Source organism: Rhinopithecus roxellana, chromosome 4, assembly GCF_007565055.1.
Source record: "Rhinopithecus roxellana isolate Shanxi Qingling chromosome 4, ASM756505v1, whole genome shotgun sequence".
Classification (NCBI taxonomy): Eukaryota; Metazoa; Chordata; class Mammalia; order Primates; family Cercopithecidae; genus Rhinopithecus; species Rhinopithecus roxellana.
The window spans coordinates 84,657,364-84,683,364 of NC_044552.1; the positions used below are offsets into that span (position 1 = coordinate 84,657,364).

The 26,001-nt window shown below is 37.2% G+C and overlaps 1 protein-coding gene and 1 long non-coding RNA gene across 3 annotated transcripts in view; both read left to right on the top strand.

Annotated features, from left to right (window-relative positions):
* Nucleotides 1–26,001, top strand: part of KCNQ5 (potassium voltage-gated channel subfamily Q member 5) — a 609,909-nt gene that overhangs the window by 15,685 nt on the left and 568,223 nt on the right. The window lies entirely within an intron of this gene.
* Nucleotides 1–26,001, top strand: part of LOC104668647 — a 46,888-nt gene that overhangs the window by 7,281 nt on the left and 13,606 nt on the right. Inside the window, exon 2 of the long non-coding RNA XR_748858.2 lies at nucleotides 1,904–2,044. This is a non-coding gene — a long non-coding RNA (uncharacterized LOC104668647). The remainder of the gene's footprint in view (nucleotides 1–1,903; nucleotides 2,045–26,001) is intronic.

The following is a 26,001-nucleotide window of genomic DNA, read 5'->3' on the forward strand; positions in this document are numbered from 1 at the left end:
CATGACAAGGACCTGGACCGGAGTGTCAGCCCTGGGAATGTGCAGAAAAGGAGAATAGGAGAAAATTCAAAGGGAGAACTGGCGTTCTTAGCTCTCCATTGGCTTCTGGTTGGCAAAAGAGATGAAAGAATCAAAATGTTCATGGTTCCAAGCAAGTGTGACTGTGACCAATCAGAAGATGCTTAATTCTGTTTTAGGTAAAGAACAAGCACAAGTAGACATGTGGCCTGTTTGGGCTTTGGGAAAGACAGGGGATCATCAGTTACTAATGTTGAGTGATGAATGAAGAAATAAGGTGCTTGGAGAAGAGTGTACAGACAGAGATTTAGGGAATACTGGCATTTTGGGAGATGAGAAGAGAAAGATTTGCAAAACAGACAAAGAAACAAAAAACTAGGAAAATACAACATCCACAGGACAACTGACTCTCAAAGGATTGCAATAGGATAAAAGTATTACAAAGAAAATAAGTGAAAATGTATGATAATGTGGAAAGCCAGGATATAAGGCGAGGGGCCAGAACCTAGAAGAAAACTTTGCCATCTAGGAGCTGATAGCATCTGCAGTACCATGTGTTAGGCGGACATCCAATTTCATAGGAAACATGATGTCCTGGAAGAAAAGGCCAGAACAACCCAGCAACTAGGTGGTGTGCTGACATAGCAATCAGTTTTTTGAAAGGGACCATGCAGGGTAAGGGGTGCCCCTAAAAGTATCACTGTATAACTGGGATGGGGACTCCAGAAGAGAGGGTGATATTTAGAGAGCCTCGAATGAAACCAGGGATATCTGGTTGGAAAGCAATCTTGCAGTCTCTAAGAGAGACGCTGGTAAGTGCCAAGCAGTTCTAAAGAGTTTGAGATAAGGCACCAAACAGTGCTCGCAGGGGAGAAGGGAGAGACAGATTAGGCTGCATAATTGATAAATAAATGGGTAAAGAGAGAGGGAGAATGGTAGATTAGGAATCAACAGAGTAAAGCTAACTTTTTATTTCTCCAAGCAGCTGGAGGTCTGTACAAATAAAAAAGCCTCAGGAACCCCCTTCCCTGAGAAGGGGAAAGATGAAAGTAATTGAGAATAACGAAATCCTGGAGTTATGATAAATAAAAGTTTAGGTTGGTCAAAAAAAAAGTTTGGAATGGCAACATTTGGAGCTATGATAAGGCAACATTGGGAGATAAATAACACGATGTCTTGACAACTGCAAAGGCCCTGATAGAGTTTAGGCATGATCACGTAGAAGGCTGCCTGGTGTGTGAGACTGTGAGAATTTCTCTAACAGTAGTGTGCAGGGTAAATTTTAAAAAGCAGATGGAGCCCTAACCCAAGGCTCACAACTTTGTAGCCAAAGTAAAGGGAATGAGAAATTTTCTGGAAGTCACACACACTGAATATGTATGACCTTGACCTTGGGCAAATCGTAAACCCCTCTAAGCACCAACCATTTGATAAATGTGGAAATAAGGAGACAAAGTGTTAAAGCTCCTTATGTAATTGCTGGTGCAAAAAAAAAAAAAAAGTAATTTTTACACTTTCTAACCAAATAGTCTATGGCCTCTTCAGAGGAGGAAATGCTGCAATAATAGACACATGTGAAAAAACATGTGTTCAGTGAATAAATGAGTGAATAACTGAATTAGCGTAACATTTATTTAACAACAGCATTTTATTTGGTGCCAAGATTATACAGCCAGATATTTCCTGTTGTGTGTACAAGTTCTCTGAACTGGAACAAAAAGATTTTTCTTCGGAAATCAAGCCATATTTTATAATCTCCTTATTTTTGAGTATATAGATAAAAGCACACTCTTAAAGCAGGAACTACTGCTTTGACACATTTAAGTAATAGGATTAGAGAGCTGGAAGGACCTTTGGTGACCGACTCTAGTGCTATCTTTTTTAGATGTGAAAACAGCCTGCAAAAATGTTAAGTAGCTTCCTCAGGATCAAGTACTATTGGAGCCAGCAATGGTGGTCAATCCTGTATAGAAATGACTTTGGTTGTAGATCTGTGACCTGCCTTACTTACCTTCCTCTACCGAAGGTACTTTGTAATTCTTAATAAATGAATATTGACATTCATTTTAAATATTATTGTTTGTTCAACTATTCCATGAAGAATATTCTTTAAATGAGCATTGTAGTACTAACAGGGAAAATATTTTTCCCTTTTAGAAACTCTTAATAGCTGGCAAAAGATAGTAATTTCTATGACTTTTCTTTCTTCCAAAGAAGTTAAATTCTGAAGAAGGTGTTTCTCTTGGAGTTAAACCATATATTGACTTGATCTTTAAAGGAGCTAATAAAGGAATAGATCAAGTAAGAAACAAATTAGTATTTAGCCCATTCAGTTGCAGCACTGTGGTTTCTTTCCAGATCTGAAAATGTGAGAAATATTTCCTGAAATCAAGCAAGTGGGAGTGGGAAAGAGTATATATAAATGTTACATGAGGAATCCAAAATCATCATCATCATCACACACACACAAATACATTTACTATTTCACACACAATTTCATTACACTTGGTAAATTCATTAGGGCAGGGCAAATGTATTCATCCAGACATTCAAATAAGCACAAACATCTGTGCAGTCTTTAAATCTGCCATGTTAAACAGGCCTAGCACTCTGTTTATATGCCCCAAAGAGCCTGAACCAAGACAGATGTAAGTAGGAGCAGCAGGATTTGACCCTAACTCTTGAAAATCCTGCCCTGCTTCAGAGATGAGGCATATCTTCAGCTTTGCAAGCACACTATTGTGTGTGTGTATGTGTGAGTGAGAGAGAAAATGGTTAAAATTAACGTGAATTTGGTTTCCCTCTCCTCGTATTTCTTTGTCTATATTAATATGCTTTTTAATTGTTAATATTATCATTAGAAAGGTGATGGTTTCATTAATGAATGATGAGGGAGAAAAGAATTTTGATATTTAAAATTGTTGGTCTGTAATTGACCATTTTCTGCCTGAGTCATGTATGTGCACTGAGAGGTTGAAGTGTACTGTATGTGCTTCTTCAGGCATTTCCTATTTATCTGAGACACTTTTGAGACAGAGAGGTGACTGGAGAAAATGAAGGGTTCTCATTTATTTTTATGAACAATTCTCTATGACTCATTACTCCCACAATTTTTGAATATCTACAATCTTCTCTCTCAGTTGTCTTAACCTCCACGCTGATGGTCCTGATTCAGAGCTACTTCATTTACTACTCAAACACAGCTTAGGGAAGGGAAGGGGGATGTAAGGCAGTAGAGGCTCAATTCCCCTTGTTATTATACATGGCTATTGCTGTTTACCCTAGGGAAGAGGGTTAGTTTGGCCCTACTAGATAAAGAGCATGTTAAAAAGGCCTCCCAAATTTACAAGTAAAAAACAAACATTTTGTGAGTAAAAAACAAGCAAACATATCCTTTGCCCATTAAACATTTTTTAAAAATGAGCAAGGGATATGAACAGACACTTTTCTTTTTTTAATTCTTTATTCATTTATTTATTTATTTTTATCAACTTTTATTTTAAGTTCTAGGGTACATGTGCAGGATGTGCAGGTTTGTTACATAGGTAAACGTGTGCCACGGTGGCTTGCTGCACAGATCAACCCCATCACCCGGGCATTAAGTCCAGCAAACAAACACTTTTCAAAACAAAATATATGTGTGGCCAACAAGCATATGAAAAAAATGCTCAATGTCACTGATCATTGGAGAAATGCTAATCAAAACCACAATGAGATACCATCTCACACCAGTCAGAATGGCTATAATCAAAACATCTAAAAATAACAGATGCTGGCAAGATTGTGGAGAAAAGGGAACTCTTATACCCTGTTGGTGGGAGTGTAAATTAGTGCAATCATTGTGGAAAGCAGTGTGAAGATTCCTCAAAGAGCTAAACATAGAGTTGCCATTCAACCCAGAAATTCCATTACTGGATATGTACCCAAAAGAATATAAATGGTTCTACCATTAAGACACATGTACACGTATGTTCATTGTAACACTATTCACAATAGCAAAGACATGGAGTCAAACTAAATGCCCATCAGTGGTAGACTGGATAAAGAAAATGTGGTACATTTATTTTATGCCTGTGCTACACAGGCATAAAAAGGAATGAGCTTATATCCTTTGCAGGAACATGGATGGAGCTGGAGGCCATCATCCTTAGCAAATTAACACAATAATAGAAAACCAAATATTGCATGTTCTCACTTGTAAGTGGGAGCTAAATGATGAAAACACGTGGATGCAAAGAAGGGAACAACAGACACTGGGGCCTACTTGAAGGTGGAGGTTAGGAGGAGGGAGAGGAACAGAAAAAAATAACTGTTGGGTCCTAGGCTTAGTACCTGGGTAACAAAATAAACCTGTACAACAAACCCCTGTAACATGAGTTCACCTATATAACAAACCTGCACATGTACCCCTGAACTTAAAAGTTATTTTTAAAAAGGCCTCCTTTGGTCTTGGAGATTTGTATACAAACACAGGCCATTTTCCATTGATCCTCAGATGAAGGGACCCCGCAGTTGTTTAACCCTGACTTCACATACCAAAGGAAGTCTAATTATTTGGTGTGTGCTAAACATCCTCAGTGTGGTGCTGCTGTTCAGCCACATTAAACTCAGGACAAGTCTGCACCCTATGTAGTACAGATTGAGTGTTCTTAATCCAAAAGTCCGAAATCCAAAATATTCCAAAATACATAACTTTTTGAGTGCTTGTGTGATTCTCAAAGGAAATGCTCATTGGAGCATTTCCAATTTTGGATTTTGGATTAGGGATGCTCAACCAGTAAGTATATGAAAATATTTCAAATTTTCAAAAAAAACCTGGAGGCCAAAACACTTCTGGTCACAAGCATTTCAGATAAAGGATACCTATCAATTTGTTAAACTTTTTGATGCCTCCTAAACACAGCCACAGCTGTTATGTATTTGTCACAGAAACCAGAATTTTCTTTAATGTAGAGATTTATTTAATTTAGATAGTTTGCAAAGATGTAAGCATAAGAATGTTCCCTGAAACATTGTTTTGTCATTTTAAAAGTCTAGAAAAAACAAAACTATATTACTAGCATCTAGTTAAATCAATGATGGCAAAACTGTCCAAGGGAAAACTGCATCCTTTGAAAAGAATGAGGTGGATATGCATGACATGGTATAGCATGATTTCTAAAATGAAAAAAAAACAACAAAAAAATCAAGGTGTAAACCAGTATGTACAACACATACAGGTATCCACTTAGTAAATTTAAAAATACACACATACTTTGGGAGGCCGAGACGGGCAGATCACGAGGTCAGGAGATCGAGACCATCCTGGCTAACACGGTGAAACCCCGTCTCTACTAAAAAAATACAAAAAACTAGCTGGGCGAGGTGGCGGGCGCCTGTAGTCCCAGCTACTCGGGAGGCTGAGGCCGGAGAATGGCGTAAACCCAGGAGGCGGAGCTTGCAGTGAGCTAAGATCCGGCCACTGCACTCCAGCCTGGGCGACAGAGCGAGACTCCGTCTCCAACAAAAAAAAAAAAAAAAAAAAAAATACACACATAGTAGGTTGTTCTCATTCTGTTCCATAAAGTCACTGCAAATACTGAATTAGCAAATACTGACTCATTGTCCTAGTGGAAATACAGGGTTAGGTCCTGTGAGCCTTTGGTTATAACATTTTCATCAATGGATCAATACATAACCTTGTTTTATGTGTGTTTCTGTTTGAAGATACATTATTTAATATATATTGTTGATTCATTAACACTGAACTCACAATCTGTAACACATACCTGAATGTCGTTTATCTTACATGTATTTTCTCCATAAGGCACATCACAGCCTTCCTGTGCTTAGGAACGCTAGATGGCCTTTCAGCCTGGTTCAGTGTTAGCTGGGAACATATGTGAGAGAAGACTCAAATTTTTGGCTGGTCAGCACATGTCTGCAAATGACCTCAAAAGTACTGTATTAACTTAGAGGTTACAAATCAATTTTGAGTAGACAAATTCTCGAATATGAAATCCACAAATAATGAGGATCCGCAATACATAGACAGCATGTATGCATGTATATAAATGGAAAGTTTCTGGAAGGATTGAACTACGCGATGAAAGTTATCTTTGGCGAACAGGGCTGTGGGGCAGGAATGAGACAAGGTGCACCTTTTATCGTAACCCTCTTTGCCCTACTTGACTTTTTTACTGTGTGCATTCCATAGTCCTTCTTATTCTGTGTCTCCTCCTTTTGTCCCACCATCACTATCATCGCCATTCTCTCAGCAAGCCCGTGCATTTTCTGAAGAACTGTAGGGACAAGGTTTTATTTGAGCCAAATTGCTCCTAGTGAATATTCTCTGAATCAGTCTCCTGGAAAAGTTGGTCTACATGATTTTGCAAATTGCGGGTATTTTACAGATTCTAAGTATGATACTTAGAACATGAATTCTCAGGATAATTTGTGTCACACAATATTACCCCATATCCCAGCATGCTGAGATGACCTGGACTTTGGGTAGTTTTTATCTGTCAAATACTCTTATTTAGGGGTCATGCAGAGTGGTTCGTGCCTGTAATCTCAGCACTGTGAGAGGCTGAGGTGAGTGGATTGTGTTGGAGCCTGGAGTTCAAGATCAATCTGAGCTACGTAGTGAGACCTTGTCAACAACAACAACAATAACAACAACAAAAAAAATTAAACATAGTCGCTGGGTATGGTGGTGCATGCCTGTAGTCCTAGCTACTTGGGAGGCTGTGGCGGGAGGATCACCTGAGCTCAGGAATTTGCAGCTTCAGTGAACAGTGATGATGCCATTACACTCCAGCCTGGGTGATAGAGCAAGACCCTGTCTCAAGAAAAACACACACACACATACACACAAAACAAACCAAGAAAAATCCCCACCAAATACTCTTACTTACGTTCTTACACAGGTTACCAGAATGGAAGTTTAATAAGTAGGAAATGAATAATATTAATAAGACAACAATAAGTATTAAGTCAGGATATGACATATGGTATGGAAGTACTCTTCAGGTTGAATTCCCGTTTTTGGTCTACCCACATCTTCCTCATAGAAATGAGAGGAAGGGAAGCGGCAGTGAGTCTCTGGGTTTGGTCCTCACTGGCTTTGCGCAGGGCCCCCTCAGAGTCCTTTGGTCTCACCTTCCTCAGATGTCCACACTCAAGAGCATTCCGTTGTGGTTTGTCCTTATCATGCTTGGCTTCTGGAATGAGTTTGAAATCTTGCTAGTTTTAACTTGTAACTTTAGAAGATTGGAAAAGGTTTTAATTTTTGTTTGTTTCTTTCTTTGCATATCTCATGGTGAGTCCTTTAATGAAAGGAAAGCCTGAAGAGAATGTAACTACTTACCTCCCCGAAAGGCATTTTTTTCTTACTTAATGTAGAGATTTCCACTTCCTCCCAGGTACTTCATGTGATGTACTGTGCTCCTAGTTAAAAGCAAGCTGAAGCCAAGCTGACTGACAGTAGATCAAGAAAATGATGTATAAGGCATGGCCAATTATAGATGGGATACATTCATATTAATGGTCTCCCGTGGACTGTTATCCCATGTCCATTGTTAATCTGTAATCTGAAATAATTCAAATTTCTATATAATTGGGTTGCTGACAGCAGGATCCCATCCATCATACTACAGCTTCTCAAATATTGAGAATATTGTCTTTTAAATATGTTTGTATACATATACACATATGCAATATATAATGTAACTGTGTGAAAAATACATCTTCATTTGATAAAGAAAAGTCAACAGGCTTATAAAGAATAACTTTAGCAACAAATGATGAGTTTATTTTAAAAATAAATTTTGTAAATGTATGGACCTCTAAAAATAAAAATACTAAAATTTCTTATATGTTTGTTTTCCTTACCAAATATGACAGTTATCCACAAGTGGAACAGATTGTAGTTATTGCTGATCTTATGTCTAAAAAACTACATGGATTTGAGAAAAAAAAAAAAAGCATATGGTTATCTATTGGTCTACATAGTTTACTATTGCATGGGTAGACAGAAGCCTTCAGTAAAACTAAAGGGACCTTTTCTGATCAAACCCTGTGTATGGCTGATATATGTCCTGCCAATCCAGTCTTGCTTGAGTTTAAGGGTGCCTTCTTGCCTGGATCAATTTCTCTGTGATTGGTTTAATGTCATTTGCCCCATAAGCATACATTGCAGGGTGCTGCCCAAAGGCAAGTACACAGCTTAGGTACATCATCTCATTTGTAAATCACCATCCGGCCATGTCTATGAGCACTGAGATATGAATCGTCATTATTTATACACTTTAGTCACATTTGAAGGAGTTCTTCTTGCTTACTAACCCTATAAAACTCTCAAATGAATTAGAATCCTCAAATTCACATAACTATCCTATCCATTTCCTGTCGGCAGAGCCATATGCAAAACTAACCCATTATTGAGAGGTACTTGGTAAACACAGGCACAGAACAGACTCTAATCATGTCTTGTAAATCTGGGATCCATTATAAATAATAAATAAAGTTTTATTGAAACACCATTATGCACATTGATTTATTTACTGTCTGTGACTATTCTTATACGACAACAATAGAGTTGAGTAGTAACAACAGTGATCTACAGCTCAAAAAGCTGAAAATGTTTACTATCTGGCCTAGGCCAGAAAACTATGCTTTCTGTCATGTATCCTTGCCATGTAGGCAGGTGACATATGCACACGGTTACATAAATTTCCAGAAGTTCGTAAACCAAGGGGTTTAAGAACCTTAGTTAAGAAGCTCATGTATAGGCACATTACCTTAGATAAATTTGGTCAAATCCTCCAGTGAAGACAACTAATGGTGCAGTTTCTGTGAAAACACACAGGACTCTGGAAATGGAGCTACAGACCCAGTAAAGAGTTTGTACAACTCAGTGAGACCTCCTAAATTCATTCATTTACATACTCTGCTAACCACCATCAATCTTGGTGTGCACAAATGACCAGAATATACAGAATTTATCTTTGCTTTAATTGTTTTGTAATGGTTCTTGAATGCTTCTTTAACGAATAAAACTACTGGACATAGAAAATTCTTCAGCTTGTACAATCATTTAGGATGGTGTAATTCAGATGAAGCATTTCATGTGAAAAGGAAACTCAGTCAGATGACAAGCAAATTCTTGGCATCCAACCCTGACCACCAATGCAGAATATGACTAAGAAATAACATTTTTAGTAGAAGGTCACAGACAACATGAACTTAACACATTTTTATTCACCTGGTGGCAAATAGAAATGAAATCCCAGAAGTTTGGTTCCTTGAATAAATATTGCAGTGACTGACACATCTAAATATATTTAATACAAACAGTCTCTCATTGCAAGTGCTATGTTTTTTTCTGACCGTTACATATTTTTACTCATTGTTTTTACAGCTAATGACTCTTTTATAATGTTAAACTCCATCTTCCATTTTTCTGAAATTATGTTTATATAGTTATTGGTTTGATGGAATAATTAAAATGCACCTATGTGAGATATAAACTAAGTTTCCTTTTCCTGTCTTGTTTCTTATAATTTAATCTGTATTAGGTCATTCAACTGGTAATTGTTATTCTAATAATTTCCCCTATTTTCTTTTCTTTGAACGGGCTGGCTAGATAAAGTGTATAAAAACAGTGACTCATAGACATGCATTTTGAAGTAACCAATATAAATAGGTACATTCTGGTTATACTACATTTTAAACAACTGCTTAGTCAAATGAAATGCAAAAAGAAAAAAAGAAAGAAAAGTATTTCAAAGACCTTGAAATGTGTGCTTCAAGCTGACTTTCAGAACAGGTCCACATTTATATAGCTGTGTAAAAAAGGGGGAAAAACACAGAAATTCCAAAATATTTTTCAAACTGGCTTAGACATCTTGACACTTTACTGTTTTTTTCTACCAGGAGAGTAAATGGGTGGTTTGCCCTCTGGGGAAAAATCCGTTTAAAAGTGAAAATATTTTTAATGCATATCTTTTTACAAAAAAGAAAGGGAATAGTTCTTAGTGGCGGGGTGGGTAGGATATATGTGTATGAAAGGACACAGTGAAATGTATTAGTATAGGGTCTTGTTTACTTGTAATTATTTTCTTCCTTTTTGTCATTCCTCACACATTTACATGGTTAGCACTGGTGATACAAAGAAGAAAGAAATATTCCTAGCCTTCACGTGGTTTCGGTCTAAAGGGAGAGCACTCAGGAAAAACAGTGTGCATCAACTTAGAGATGCTATGAGAATGAAATGTGCAGTAACTACTCCCACGGGCAGAGGAGAGGATGGTCAGAGGAGGTCATGTTTAAATTGGGTCAATTAAGGTTGCAAAGGGTCAGCCTATTTTAAGAGGACAGGTGGGAAGGAATAGGAACAAAGGCCAAATGCAGGAGATAATATTTTGTAAACTGTTTTGTGAATGATAAATTGTACCTTCTGTGTGGACGTAAAGTATGAGGGGAGATTGCTGCCTTCTTCCTGTCTTGTTCTCATATATTTGTTCATGTATTTAACATAGCTACTCCCTTATCATATTATAATTACCTGATTACCTTTTAACCTGCTCTATGAAGTCCTTAAGAGTAGGAGCAGAACTTTATCCATCTGTTTTCCCTAGAGCCTAACAGGTCCAGGCAGCTGGTGGATACAAAATGAAGACTTTTTTAGCTGAACTGAGTAAATGAAAGGATGGACAGATGGATGGATAGATAGAAACTCTGTAATTACAAAGAAACATACTTGGGCTATGACTCCTTCAGTGGAAAAAACAACATAGCAGAAAAAATGCAATACATGGGGTGTGGTAGAATTGTAAAAATATTTTTACAGAAATACTCTTGGACTTTATGACAAATTAGAAATTATTTCCTTCTATGCCTGGCCCTTCCAAAATTTCACATTCATGCATACACTAGTATACTTGTTAAATTGTTGGACGAAAATCTTTGATTTAGAAGTCTATTATTTTGTTGAGATGACAGTTTTTAACTAGTAATGAAAGTTTTCCAATGAAAACACTCTAATTTTGCAATGTGTACCTCAATTATGTGAAAATAAACAGCTGAGTACACTGGAACAATCTTAATTCCGTTCGACTCCTTAAAATGATATTACATATCAAAGAGTACACCTTTAAACTACTAATGGAGGAAAAATAAAATAACTCAAGGAGAGCAGGCAGACAGCTGGAATTTTTGGGAAATGTCTGTGGTATTTGTGTTTATTTTTAAGGGAAAGAAAAATTTCTCATTAAATTTTGTAACACAATAACACTTTTAAAACTTATACTCAATAAGAATCTTTATAATGCTGTTGTAAAACTCAGATTATGTTTTATTCATGAATTACAGATTTCTTTTTTGATGACAGTGGTTAGGATAAGAAGCAGGCTTTTATAAGCTTCATTTATCTCTCTTAATTACCTCCTTCTCCTGTCTCAATGCTCACACACTCACTTTAAAATTTTTTTTATCTTTCGTGGGATCTATATCTAAATAACACCACATCATATGTAAATTAAGAAACATTCCAAATATTCTCTGGGATATTGAAAGGAAATCAAACAAAACATTCTGTAATGTGTAGGCAACTTTAAAAGTGCTTGAGGCAGAAGCAAAAAAAAAAAAAAAAAAAAGAGAGAGAGAGAGAAAGAGGCTTTCTAGCCTGTGTCTTTTTTAGTTAGATGTTTCAGAAGATGAAGAAGTTTTAATTATGTGCTTCCTTAGAGTGGGATATTAATTCCTCTGAATCATTCTCTCCAACTTTGAGTCCCACTCTCATTTTTCTCTCCCTCTTCTTTTCTCCCAGTTTCTCCCCTCCCTCTTTACCTTTTTTCCTCCCTCCTTTGCCTCCCTCCCCTCTCCGTCTCCCACAGAAAGTGAGAATTACTTGGTGGTGATTTCCTAGAATTGAGCAGGATTGAACTGGGGGTCACTCTGGCTTTGTGCTGTTCCCTTTCTTATCTAACCTGAATATCCTTGGATCCGTAAGACTTTTTCTGATCCATATCACAGCCTTTTTCTCTCCTCACCCTGGCCAGTGGGATTTCTCGTGGGCCTTTGGAGAGGTAGAAGGCACGCTTGTGAAAGTGAAAAGAGCTGTATTCCTGTATTCTGTTTTAACCCTGAAGAGAGCACTGTGCTAGTGAGGAAAGAACACCCAATCCTAGTCAAAGGACTGAGTTCAATTCAGCCTCACAAGAGGCTCTAAGTATGATCTTAGACAAGGAAACTTCAGGCCCCTGTTTTCCCATCTAGAAAATGAGAATGGTTAGAACTATATCGCACTGAGGATTATGTGAATTGATCTATCTATCGAGTGATCTATCTATCTATCTATCTATCTAGCCATGCACCCAAATGTTGTTTACAGCATTCTGTGATGAATTCCCTATTTCAGTTGGTACCATTTATTCACAGACAATCACAGGTATTCAGAGATTGTAAGAATGATGGTAGCAATTGCTTACTATAGTTTGTTTATTCCATAAGAGTAGCTTTCATTTATTTTTAAAAGAGAGACCTCTCGCTTGGATTTTCATTATAATATGTTTCACCTGCCACATTTTCTGAATTTTTCCATGTCTCGAAGCCTTTGTGTTGGTGTTTCATAACCAACCTGCAAGTTGTCAGAATCAGTGGAGCATGCCATTTACTGTATGTCTTAGATACACTCAATGATTCTTTCCTTCCCGAGTGCTTCAAGTTTTAGCTTTAAAGATCCTCCTTTGTTTGGATAGATTTTCCATTAGTGTCTGCTTATGTAATTTTATCTCCATTTCTAATTGTGAAATTTGTTGCATAGATGTAAATTTTCTTTCAGTATTATTCAGAGAGAAGATAATGGTTGATACCCGAAAGAGGAAGCTAAAAATGTCTTTTAAAATTCTTACTGTATTTTGGCAATTTTTACCAATGACATTATTTTATGGTTGTGGTCATTATACTGTTTATTAAAAATATTTATTTGAAATTACTGCATGAATGTCAATCTCTGAATAACATTTTTGCAAATATAGCATGTTATTTTGTCAGTGTAAATGTGTCCTAAATACTAATTCATGCTGTTAAATGTGGATACAAAAATAGTTAATTCTCTTGCTAAGAATACTCACTTATCAAAGCAAAGTACATTTTAATATTTTTCAAGACAATTATATTTAAATATTTATTAGACAAACTGTTCTAGGAGAAAAATTAAGATAAGGTATTATGTATTTTACTCTGTTACAGACATATACATATTTGGATATCAGGTAGTTTAATATCTAATTACATATGTTTGTACTCAATAAATATTAGGAAAACTGTTTTCTCATCTGTAAAATAGAAATAATAGCATCTTCTCATTGAGTTACTTTGAAAATCAATAAAAATAATACACACATAAAGGACTTAACCTAGTATCTACCATGTGGTAAGCACAAAATGAATACTTGATGCTGTAACTGAGTACATGCTATAAATATAACCCAGAATAAGACAATAGAAACATAATAATAGGAATGATCAACATTTTAGATAGGGGAAAACAGAAGGGAAATACAGAGAAATGACATCATTGTGTTTGAGACCATATGGTATTAGAATTGGAATAGAAGGAAACTGGAGTTGAGGGAGGGAACTGGAAGAGTGTTGGGGGTTGGGAATGAAGAGGTGATACTAAGTTGTGTTTGGGAATATATTGGATTAAAGTGATAGAAGGTAATTGTAGTGAAGATGGACTGTAGTCATCTCATGGATTGGACCAGAACTTTAATGTTGTTCATTTCATTTTCCAAGAGATATTTACTGTGGGTTAATACTGTGTGCTAGAGACTGCGCATTGGTGCAGTAACCAAGGTACAGTAAACCAAGGATGAAAATACATACATTTGTGAGTCAGTTTTCTGAGTGAAAGCTAGAAATGAGAAACAGTGTACTAGGCATGAAGTGTTGGTTAGCGATCACAAATAGAAGAGGAGAAAAGAAGGAAGTCCCCAATGACACAAGACTAGAGGCTGAAGGCATATCAAGAGGGTGCTGCACGAGGGGAGAAGACAACATTGAGACATTGTGATTTTCAGAAGAATCACTTTTATATAAATTGAATGCTTTCTAGAGCTTAAGATCATTCTTATATGTTTCAGTAACAGAAAATGGAGATAAAGATAGATTATTCTTGGCTTTTATCTACCATATTTACACATGAAAATGATTATACACATCTACTTATTCTAGTATGATATTATTTTCATTAAAATAAAGATATTGAAGCAATTGTTCAGTGAATAAAGAAAACTGTACTTTTGACTAAATTGTAATTAAGTATGCTTGAACATTTTTAAATGCTTAGTTCTGTAATTTTCTGCACAATTTGTGTAAACCAGATATATTTCCAATAAACACTGCTTACCTTCTTTTTGTTTTTATGTTTAATAGCCAAGGTCTGTCTGTCTTTTTCTTTCTTTCTTTCTCTTTCTTTCTTTCTTTCTTTCTTTCTTTCTTTCTTTCTTTCTTTCTTTCTTTCTTTCTTTCTTTCTTTCATTTCAGAAAAGAAAAAACAAGCATTAGATTCTTGTTTCAGTAGCTATGTGCAAACAAAATGGAAAAAAACGGAGAAAAGTCCTCCACAATAAATTGTAATGGACATGTAATCTGTATAACGCAAAACTTAGTCACCAAAGGAGACTTGAAATGCTGCTAGATCAGTTCAAATCAGCAAATATTTATTGACTTCCCATTTTTTAGCTCTATGTTAGGTGATACAGACCACAAGCTCACAATCTTCAAATTAAGGAGACAGATATATAAATGACATAAAGGAGAATCTGTCCATCACCGTGAGACATCCAAATGGCTATGAAGATTCCAAGGAGAGACAGAGCATCTGATTGAGAGAGAGCAAGAAGAAATTCCTAGAGAAGGTGGAATTAGAGAGGAATGGGGAGTAAGAAAAGAGAATAATGCCAGGCTGCAGATGGGGAACAGCATGGGCAAAGACATGGAGACAAGCTTGGTGTGTGATGTTCCTAGGGAATTATTGTCCTGTTGACTGAAGAAAAAGGGACATAAAAGTGGAGGACTGATAGGAGATTTGGATAGAGAGGAATATGTGGGGATATACTATGAGTGGTATCATGAGGAAATTCTGATTGATTCAATAGGCAACAAAGAGCCATTAATGGATTTTGAGTAGGGGAATGATATTACTGGAGCAGCAATTTAAAAGACTGATATGACAGCAATGCATAGCATATTCTGGAATGAAGATAAATGGCAATTGGAGAAACTGGCTGGGAACCTATTGTTATAGTTTAGCAATTAATGAAAGTCTGAACCAGTTTGGAATGAAAATGAAAGAACGTATATATGGGTCTTCCAAGATGCAGATATTCAGAAACATTCCATACATCCAAAGTTCACGTCTGTATAGTATTTTAAATTTCCATTTGCCCTCGGATATTTGGCACAGATCTGAGAACAGCCTTATTGGCACAGGTGATTCTCAGCTGCAGAGCACCACTTTTGTCTGTATTAATGGTGTCTTCTCTTCTTTAAAGGCCACCAAAGTGGATGCATAATTAAAATTTGTTGCTGTTTCTACTCTACTTGTCCTGGACACTCATGTGGCCAAATTTCATTGGGAACCCAGGACCACACAAAACAGTATGGTGTTATGAACTGGTGGCCCCAGGAGTTTTAGAAAGTCTTCTTAATTACTTTAGAAGGGCAGCAGCTCTCCTCACCCATTGGGTGTGGTGGTGAATGTCTGTAGTCATAGCTACTCAAGAGGTTGAGGCAAGAGGATAGCTTGAGCCCAAGAGTTTGAGGTTATGGTGAAGTATTATTGCACCACTGCACTCCAGCCTGAATGACACAGCAAGACTCTTCCTCTAAAACTAAAATAAACAGAAATAAGATAGAAAATAAAATTAAAATGATGGCATGGGAGACTACTCACATTTCACAAATTTGTTTTAGCCTCTACACAAATACTAGTAATTAAATCATATTTTTTTAAATTGTAAGAAGTCTTAGAAATGTAGATATGATTTTCCATATTTAAGAGAATCACTTACAATTTTTTCTCATCCTCTATAAAATGTATCCCAATTAATTCACCCAGTTGACAAATAGATACTTTTTCAATGAAATATGTTTAAGTATTATAGTGCACTTTTTCAGACCACAAGAGGTTATTTATTTGACTTCAGAAGGTTTTGAAGTTTGCCTCATAGACTATAAGTGCCTAAGGGAAGAAACAGGGTCTTGTGCACCTGCAGTGGTTCCTGGGAGATGCTCAGAAGTTTACTCAGAGTTGCATAATGTGCCAAGACTATAAAAAGTTTTTCCTCAAACTAAAGCCTTTGTAGATAGAAATCTAGAGCTAATTTGCAAACGATGCTATGCTATGTTATAGTTACAACTTACTTTTATATTTATCAAACTTGTATAATTGTTACAGTTTTATAAGAGAATTTAATGCAGCCTATAAAGCAGCATTAGTTTATCTTTGATATTACCAAATCTACCTGTTCTCACTTGTTACTCATACTTTGTGACTTCTCCAACCTCATTTTTCTTGGGAAGGTCCACAGAGTCTGATGCACTGAGGCCACATTAAGATGTAAATGATTACCAGATTTCTGAAATATTTGCATTTTAATCCACAACTTAGATTCAAGTGAGTCATAGCTATGTTTTGTATTCTGGGCATCTGCAGGCCAGGAAGTATGATGGGCAGCCCAAGAAGTTCTCCTGAAACTCTTGAAATCCTTGCCTTTGGGGCTTAGAACCTTGATAAAGATTCAGTCTGAATTCCAAAATGTCTGTTTTGAAAGAATAAATGCCCAGGAAGACCCTTTGAAAATAAAGTGAGTTTGTTCTATAAATTAGATATTTATGTTTGTCAAGTTAAATAGTTAATAACTTCATTTTTAGTGATGTGTAAACAATTTACTTTTATTTATTTATTTATTTTTTTGAGACAGAGTCTTGCTCTGTCACCCAGTCTGGAGTGCAGCGGCACGGTCTTGGCTCACTGCAACCTCCGCCTCCCAGGTTCAAGTGATTCTCCTGCCTCAGCCCCCCAAGTAGCTGGGATTACAGGCGCCCACCACCATGCCCAGCTAATTTCTATATTTTTAATAGAGATGGGGTTTCACCATGTTGGCCAGTCTGGTCCCAAACTCCTGACCTCAAGTGATCCAGCCGCCTCAGCCTCCCAAAGTGCTGGGATTACAGGAGTTAGCTACCACACCCGGCCACAATTTAATTTAAAATACAAGAGTAGATAGAACAGGTATAGGGGCAAAATAAAGCCCATGGAGAAGTGTCTTTCATTGCACATTCTCTCTACTAGCATGCTTCTTCCATTTCATATTCTCAATCTTTCAGCACATTCTCTCTACTAGCATGCTTCTTCCATTCCATATTCTCAATCTTTCAAGTTCCTACATTCCTTTAGATTCATCTAAAGTCTAATCTTCTCTGAAGTCCATCTGGTACTTTACATATTTAGTTACTGACTCTGTGTTTCCCCAGTACCTTGAGAGAGTGTTTAGTAGAACACATGGGATATTCTCCCTCAAGCATGATGTCTCCCCTACCAGGCTTTTCTCGGCTCAGGCTTTGTCTTTTCATCTTTATTCCCAGTGCCAAGTGTCTGACTGGTTGAATAAATAATTACCACCAAGTTATTCATGGCTATAGGCATTTGCTAGTTTGAATTGTGGGAGCGCTATTCATGTTTGATTCTTAAGCAATGATTAGTGATCCTTGGGTCAACAGTTGAGATCTGTGCACTGAACTTCTCTCCTTCCTGAGAAGAACTGACCACTTCTTGTATTATTGCCCAAATATATTTCTTTCTCTCTCTCTCTCTCTTTTTTTTTTTTTTTTTTTTTTTTTTTTTTTTGAGACAGAGTCTCACTCTGTCAGCCAGGCTGAAGTGCAGTGGCATGATCTTGCCTCACTGCAACCTCCGTCTCTTGGGCTTTAACAATTCTGCCTCAGCCTCCCAAGTAGCTAGGATTACAGGCATGTGCCACCACGCCTGGCTAATTTTTGTGTTTTTAGTAGAGACAGGGTTTCACCATGTTAGCCAGGCTGGTCTTGAACTCCTGACCTCAGGTAATCCACCCGCCTCAGCCTCCCAAAGTGCTGGGATTACAGGTGTGAGCCACCACGCCCAGCCTACCCAAATATATTTCATGATATACATTTCTTAGAATCATGCATTTTTTTACAGTGATTCATGGCTTTAAAAATTAATGTGAGATTTCTAAATATATTTAGAATCCAGACAATCCCAAAGTGTGCTATACATACAGCTTAGCAATTAGGCAGATATCGTAAGGATTTTTTAAATGTCTCCATTAAGGGGAAAAATTAGTTTACCTACATTTAAGATTGCCTTCTTGCAACTTTCCATCTCTCATTTCAGCCTTATTCTGCACAATATAATTTAATCAACAGTAATCCACTTTTAAATTTCCACCCATATCTCTCCTCTTGTTTATCCAACTGTCTTATTAATATTTCCAATGATGTCTATAGACATTTCTGCCTGAATATGTGCAATGCCGACTTCCTGGTTGTCCTCATCCCCTCATTCCAAACTTGCACCTATATAATCATCTTCATCTAGGTATCTCACCACACCTGGCTCCATTTTTCTAGCCACTCAGACAAAAACAACCCAACAAAAAGACAAATAAACAACCATCTATCTTAGTTCATTTGTGCTGCCATAACAAAATACCATAGACTGGATAATTTATAAATAATATAAATTTATTTCTCAGATTTCTGGAAGCTGGGAAGTCCAAGATCAAAACACCAGCACATTTAGTGTCTGGTGAGGGCTACTCTTTGCTTCCAAGATGGTGCCTTGTTACTGTGTCCTCTGAAGGGAACTAATGCTGTGTCCTCACGTGGAAGAAGGAATGGAAGGGCAAAAAAGGGATTAGGGTGCTCCTTTCAACCTCTTTCGTAAGGTCACTGAACCTTTTCTTGAGGGCTTTGCCTTCATGACTTAATTACCTCCAAAGGGCCTTGCCACTTGATATTATCACTTTGGACACGGATTGTCAATATATAAATTTGGAGGGATACATTTAGACCATAAAATCCCCTCAACTCCCCCAGAAAGAAACAATTTTGAAATATCTTGTCCATTTTTTTCTTTTTGAAAATGCCATGTCCAGTTGATAAAATAATCCTTCATGAAATCTCTATAGCCTTTCCACTTCTAACCACCTTCTCCACTTTCATCTTGGTAGTTTGTGCAGTGGCTGCCTACAGAGTTTCCTACTTCTGTTCTTGTCCCTTGTGGGCTGTTTTCAACACTGAAGCCAAAGCAAACCTCTTAACACTTAAGCCAGGTCATATATTTCCTCTGTTGAGGACCTTTATGCAGTATTACTGAAGTGTTATGAATATTATTAATAATAGTATAAGCTAATGTGTGTTGATCACTTGCTGTGTAGCGGAGCCAGTGCTAAAATAGTACAAGCCGATTCTCATTTTATCCCTACCACAACCTCTTATTATTCCTATTTTATGCATGAGAAACTGAGCTATAGAAAGATTGAACAATTTCTCAAGATCACTCAAATTATGAGGTGGCAGAACTATCTTTGAGCTTAAGCAGTCAGATTCTAGAGCATGGACATGAAAAAACTAAGCTGAACATTCTCTCCTTTCTTTGTTACTGTTTAACCTCTTAACATGCTATACTCAAGGTCTATGTGATAATCCATTTTTATGAATGAAAAGGCCAACAATAACATGTACCATATTTTGAAGGACAGCTTTGTAATGACGTTTCTTAGCATCCTGTCTTTTAAGAAGTAGTTCGCAGCACACTGAGTAAATACCAAATATTTCTCTCGATGTTGATGGTCCCAGCAGTGTTTTAGTCCCCTGGAGCAACTCCTACTAAGTTTTAATGTTTATCTTGCACTTCACTCCTTATTAAAATTCTATTGATGTCCTATTTTAACTTTCAATCATAATTTGTCCTTTTAAAATCATTGCTCATTAAGGCAATAAGTGAGTATAAGTAATACATGCTGTTTTCAGAAAATTGCATTAATAAATTCTGTTCTTGAGAACTAACGGGTACTAAAATGAATGTAATTGTCGATGAAGAATTTGTTCAGTTGTGAAGTGGTACTGCGTTTTATCAGACTAATAATTATGGCCAGAACCAAAGTTATTATAATCTAATAATCTAAATATTGGCATATAATAAAAAGTACTCTTTAAAATTTATAGAGGTCTCGTGCGCGTGGGTGATAAAATTTTTTAAATCATACTGTTTTTCATAAAGTTTAAACAAGTATAAATTTCACCCACTACCCAGTTTTAAAATATTTATTATTTTCCAATATTTCATATATTCATGTCTAAATAATTGTCCAAAGGAAACTCGTTTTATATAGATAGATAGATATTCAACTCTTTTATCAAGAATTAAACCACTAATGTGTTAATACTATCTCCACAGTTTTTCTTTAGTCCTATCATTCAGGCTTATCAGTTTACTTGGCATGATGACTGTTTCACAATTATATAATTAAAATAATAAAAAGTGAATGCCTTCCTTGAGGTACAAGAGTTACTCTGGAAAAATATAAGTTAACCCACTATCCATAATATTCTCAAATTACTGTAACATAATTGAGAATACATAGATGGTATTTTTCCCATAGGAGTCAGTTTCTTACCATATGTTTTCCATTTATTCAGCCTGACTTTTTTAGTATTGATATAGGCTTGAAAATGTTTTTACTATTGCCCTGCGTTTTCCACGACACACACCCAACAAGTATCACTAGAGTGTAGTAATTAGATGAGATTTAGAGACATGAAGATTGGGATTTCAAGGCTGGCCTGTGACTTAACTAGTTTAATTGGCTTGTTATTTGGTGAGTTTATTTAATCTCCCTGTGCTTGTTCTTCATGGGTTCATATATGTAAAGCATTTAGCATACAGTGGTGCATAATTAACCATTTTTCTGCATTTATAGCATCTCATCAGTGGGCTAGAATAAGCTTCTTGAGATGAAAAACTGGACCATTTCCAAATTATTTATTTATGTTTAGCCATCACAGCACCCAATAGAGAGTGTCACATTCAAAATGAACTTATGTGACAGAGGTGGCACAGTGCTCACGCTTTCCCACACAACCCATCTTTTTTCATGCAGTGTTTGGTTCATATTTTCTTCCTTCTCCTAAACCTCTGTTTGGCATAATGTTTCTTCTTATTTCTTTCCTCATCTGATGCATAACCATTTCCCTATTTAGAAAGCAATCTTTATTATTACTTCTTTTCCTCTCAGCACATTTATATCTTAAACCTTGTTTTTTGGTGCAGCTGAGGAGAATAAATTCTATTGCTATGTAAGCACATTTATTTCAGTCACAATTTATCCTTAATATTTTTAATGATCAAAAGTACTAGCTATGAAAAATAGGTATTTTATGTCCTAGGAATAAGAGGAAAAATAAATAAAATTTTTACTTTCCTTGTATAGTAAAATATCTGTGGCTTGTTTTTTCTTAATTCTCTCTAGCCACTCAGAAATGTGGTGGTGATATGATAACATAAATAACTTTTGTCTGGAATGTTTTTATTGAAAAGCAGATGTGAATCAGCTACTAGACAGATATCATTACACCATGCCCATGAGAGACAGAAAAGAAATAAAAATTAAATAATATTCACAAATAGCTAAACTGAAGCAAGTAAGGCATCAAAAACCCAGGTTAACTCCTAGGAAATAACCAATTTTTTTTAACAGTAACTAAAGTAATATTTTTCTTTTACCTTTAGAAAGGCTTGTGACATTGTTTAGCAAATACAATATTGTGGCCAACTTAAGAACTGAATCACTGTTCATCTTTTTAGGAGATAGCTTGTGTTACTGTTTTGTTTTGTTTAAGCTGCCCTAATTATTAGTAAGAAAAAAACAAAGAAGGCTATTTTGAGAGCTACAAATATGCATCATACAAATGTAATGATCTAGAATAATTGCTGATTAATAAACATACCACATTTATTGTTTATACTCACTGATACTACTTTCTATGCATATCAGTGAGTATATGTTGCTCTTTTAAAAACCTTCCAAGATAAAATATTTTAAAGGTCTTCCAGAAAACTCATTCCTGGTACAATAGTAGTTGCTTGATAATTAAAATAATCATGTTTCTCAAAAACAGAAAACCAAACACTGCATATTCTCTCTCATAAGTAGGAGTTGAACAATGAGAACACATGGACATAGGGAGGGGAACATCACACACCAGGGACTGTCGGGGTGGGGAGCTAGGGAAGGGATAGCACTAATAGAAATGCCTAATGTAGGTGACGGGTTGATGGGTGCGGTAGAAATGCCTAATGTAGGTGACGGGTTGATGGGCGCGGTAGAAATGCCTAATGTAGGTGACGGGTTGATGGGCGCGGTAGAAATGCCTAATGTAGGTGACGGGTTGATGGGCGCGGTAGAAATGCCTAATGTAGGTGACGGGTTGATGGGCGCGGTAGAAATGCCTAATGTAGGTGACGGGTTGATGGGCGCGGTAGAAATGCCTAATGTAGGTGACGGGTTGATGGGCGCGGTAGAAATGCCTAATGTAGGTGACGGTTATGGGCGCGGTAGAAATGCCTAATGTAGGTGACGGGTTGATGGGCGCGGTAGAAATGCCTAATGTAGGTGACGGGTTGATGGGCCGCGGTAGAATGCCTAATGTAGGTGACGGGTTGATGGGCGCGGTAGAAATGCCTAATGTAGGTGACGGGTTGATGGGCGCGGTAGAAATGCCTAATGTAGGTGACGGGTTGATGGGCGCGGTAGAAATGCCTAATGTAGGTGACGGGTTGATGGGCGCGGTAGAAATGCCTAATGTAGGTGAAGGTGATTGGCGCCTGTATAAATGCCTAATGTAGGGACGGGTTGATGGGGCGCGGTAGAAATGCCCTAATGTATGGTGACGGGTTGATGGGCGCGGTAGAAATGCCTATGTAGGTGACGGGTTGATGTGCGCTGTAGAAATGCCAATGTAGGTGAGGGTGATGGGCGCGGTGTAGAAATGCCTAATTTAGGTGACGGGTTGATGGCGCGGTAGAAATGCCTAATGTAGGGACGGGTTGATGGGCGCGTAGAACTGCTAATGTAGGTTACGGGTTGATGGGCGGGTTAGAAATGCCTAATGTAGGTGACGGGTTGATGGGCGCGGTAGAAATGCCTATGGTAGGTGACGGGTTGATGGGCGCGGTAGAAATGCCTAATGTAGGTGACGGGTTGATGGGCGCGGTAGAAATGCCTAATGTAGGTGACGGGTTGATGGGTGCAGTAGAAATGCCTAATGTAGGCGATGGGTTGATGGGTGCAGCAAACCACCATGGCACGTGTATACCTGTGTAACAAAACTGCATGTTCTGCACATGTATCCCAGAACGTAAAGTATAATAAAAAAAATCATCTTTCCAAAGAGGCCTAAAGTTTCATTTTATTAAGATCCGTCAAGGATGTAAAGCATTACATACTGCAATTATAATCATATTTGTTAATCATATTTGGTATTTTGCCCCCTATAAGGTTGATTTGGACTAAACTAGTCTTCCTAAGAATGAATACACCGAAAATTTAGGTAACACCCCAGTTACCTTATTTGCTGCTTAACATTAGTTCTTAGGAAGTCACACTTCTCTAAAATTAAATGAAATTTTTTAAAAAGTAGTTCAGATTTTGGTTATACATGTAAAGCTGTAAGTCGAGAATAAATCTGAAATTGGCATAATTTATGCTGTATCCAAAAGATCCCAAATACAAGTTCCCAAATAAGGAAATTAAAGTTTAGGAACATGACCTAAGTATAGTGCTTTCCCATTAAAGTATGGAGATTTTAAAATGCATTCCTCAATTCCAAAATAAGACTTTCTTTCAAAGGCACTTCTTTTTCAAATTTTATGGTGTGAAACACAAAATATATTCTTTTTTTAAAAAATAAGTACTTCTAGTGTTCTCAACCGTTCTTTATATGTGTGTTGACAGTGTGTCCTATGCTTTAAATCTTCAAGTATATTATCTGTGCTCACTTTGGCTATCTATTTTCTGACCATCCAGTTTCAGATTTTGTATGGAGATGTTTCTCTGGACCATCACCCTACTCCCCAGAGTTTCTAATTCTAACTCATGACCTTGTTTCCTTCCTCCTTCTTCAACCTGTTACAATTTCCTAAATACTTTGCACATTTACCTGTAAAAGCTGCTGACTTCAAGAGGACTTTAAACATTATTCTAAAGTGCTGGTGGACATGAAATACAGGAGTGACCAGAAAGTGTTAGGAGGGGATGCAGATAATGAATCCTATGTGATGGGGAAGTGCAAGAGAGAAGTGCAGAGTTGGGGTCTAAAGTTAATACAAAAGAGGAAAAGTTCATACAGTTAAATTTATTCCTGAAATATCTTAAAACTTCAGGTCCTTCTGTTCCTTGACAAATAACAAAATGTATTCTAAAAATACAGTTTGTATTAATGAAATATGATTTTAGTAAATATTATTTGGAAATTGGGCCGGGTGCAGTGGCTCATCCCTGTAATCCCAGCACGTTGGAAGGCTGAGGCAGACAGGTCACTTGAAGTCAGGAGTTTGAAACCAGCCTGGCCAACATGGCAAAGCCCTGTCTCTACTAGAAAACACAAAAATTAACTGGGTGTGGTGGCACATGTCTGAAATCCCAACTACTCAGGAGGCTGAGGCAGGAGAATCCCTTGAACCTGGGAGGCAGAGCTTACAATGAGCTGAGATCGCACCCCACTGCACTCCAGCCTGGGCAACAGAGCAAGACTCTGTCTCAAGAAAAACAAACAAAAAACATGAAAGCTGTATAAGAGAAGCAGGGAAAATAAACTGAGCTCATGAAATGACAGTTTGAGAAAATAATATCATCAAATGACTTGATATAAGGCCATTACTCAAAGGAATTTTGTTGGAATAACGTAAATTAAATAAATACAACAGAAATAGGACATTATTCAAAACTGTTATTGTCATTTTTACCATTAAATGTAATTGTCATTAATCTCATAAATCTCCCCTACTGAATTACTGAAAGCAAAGTAATTAGCTACATAGACATTTTATCAATTAGTAGACAGACTGTAGTTTACAGGTACAAATATATTTTTGCATAAAAGCATTGTTTTTGAGAATAAAATAAAGCCTTCAAAAGTATGTAACTGCCTGGGTGTGGTGTCTCACACCTGTAATCCCAGCACTTTGGGAGGCCGCGGTGAGTGGATCACTTGAGGGTCAGAGTTGGAGACCAGCCTGGCCAACATGGTGAAACCCTGTCTCTGCTAAAAATACAAAAATTAGCCAGGCGTGGTGGCGGACGCCTGTACTCCCAGCTACTCAGGAGGCTGAGGAAGGAAAATCGCTTGAACCTGGGAGACAGAGGTTGTAGTGAGCCAAGATCGTGCCACTGCACTCCAGCCTGGAAGACAGAGTGATACCCTGTCAAAAAAAAAAAATCTCAGTTTTAAGACCGTGAGTTGAGGATAAAACCCATTTGTGTAGTATGGTGTTTTAAAAGTAAGTACTAGAGTTTAAATCCATTGTCATAATTTAAATCCACCCAAGAATTGCCAAGAATTTCTGAAAAGGATCAGTCGTATTCTGGTATAACCTCTAACTAGTTCTGTGTGGATTATTCTCATTGTAGATTGGCCATTACATAAGAAACGACTTTCCAAATCAGGAGTCACATGGGGGCATTAGAAGCATGGTCTCTACCCAAAGCAACCAGACTACTTCTTTCTTTCCATGTAACTATATTTTTCGTGGATAGTCCCTGTTTTCAAATTTCCACTTGTTTACCCTCATTGGCATAGATCATCAAGAGTTGCCGCGTTGGGGTGATTATAGGGTGCCAGAAGTTATATAACGCACACTCTGTTGTCTTTGAGGTAATAGCCCCAGGA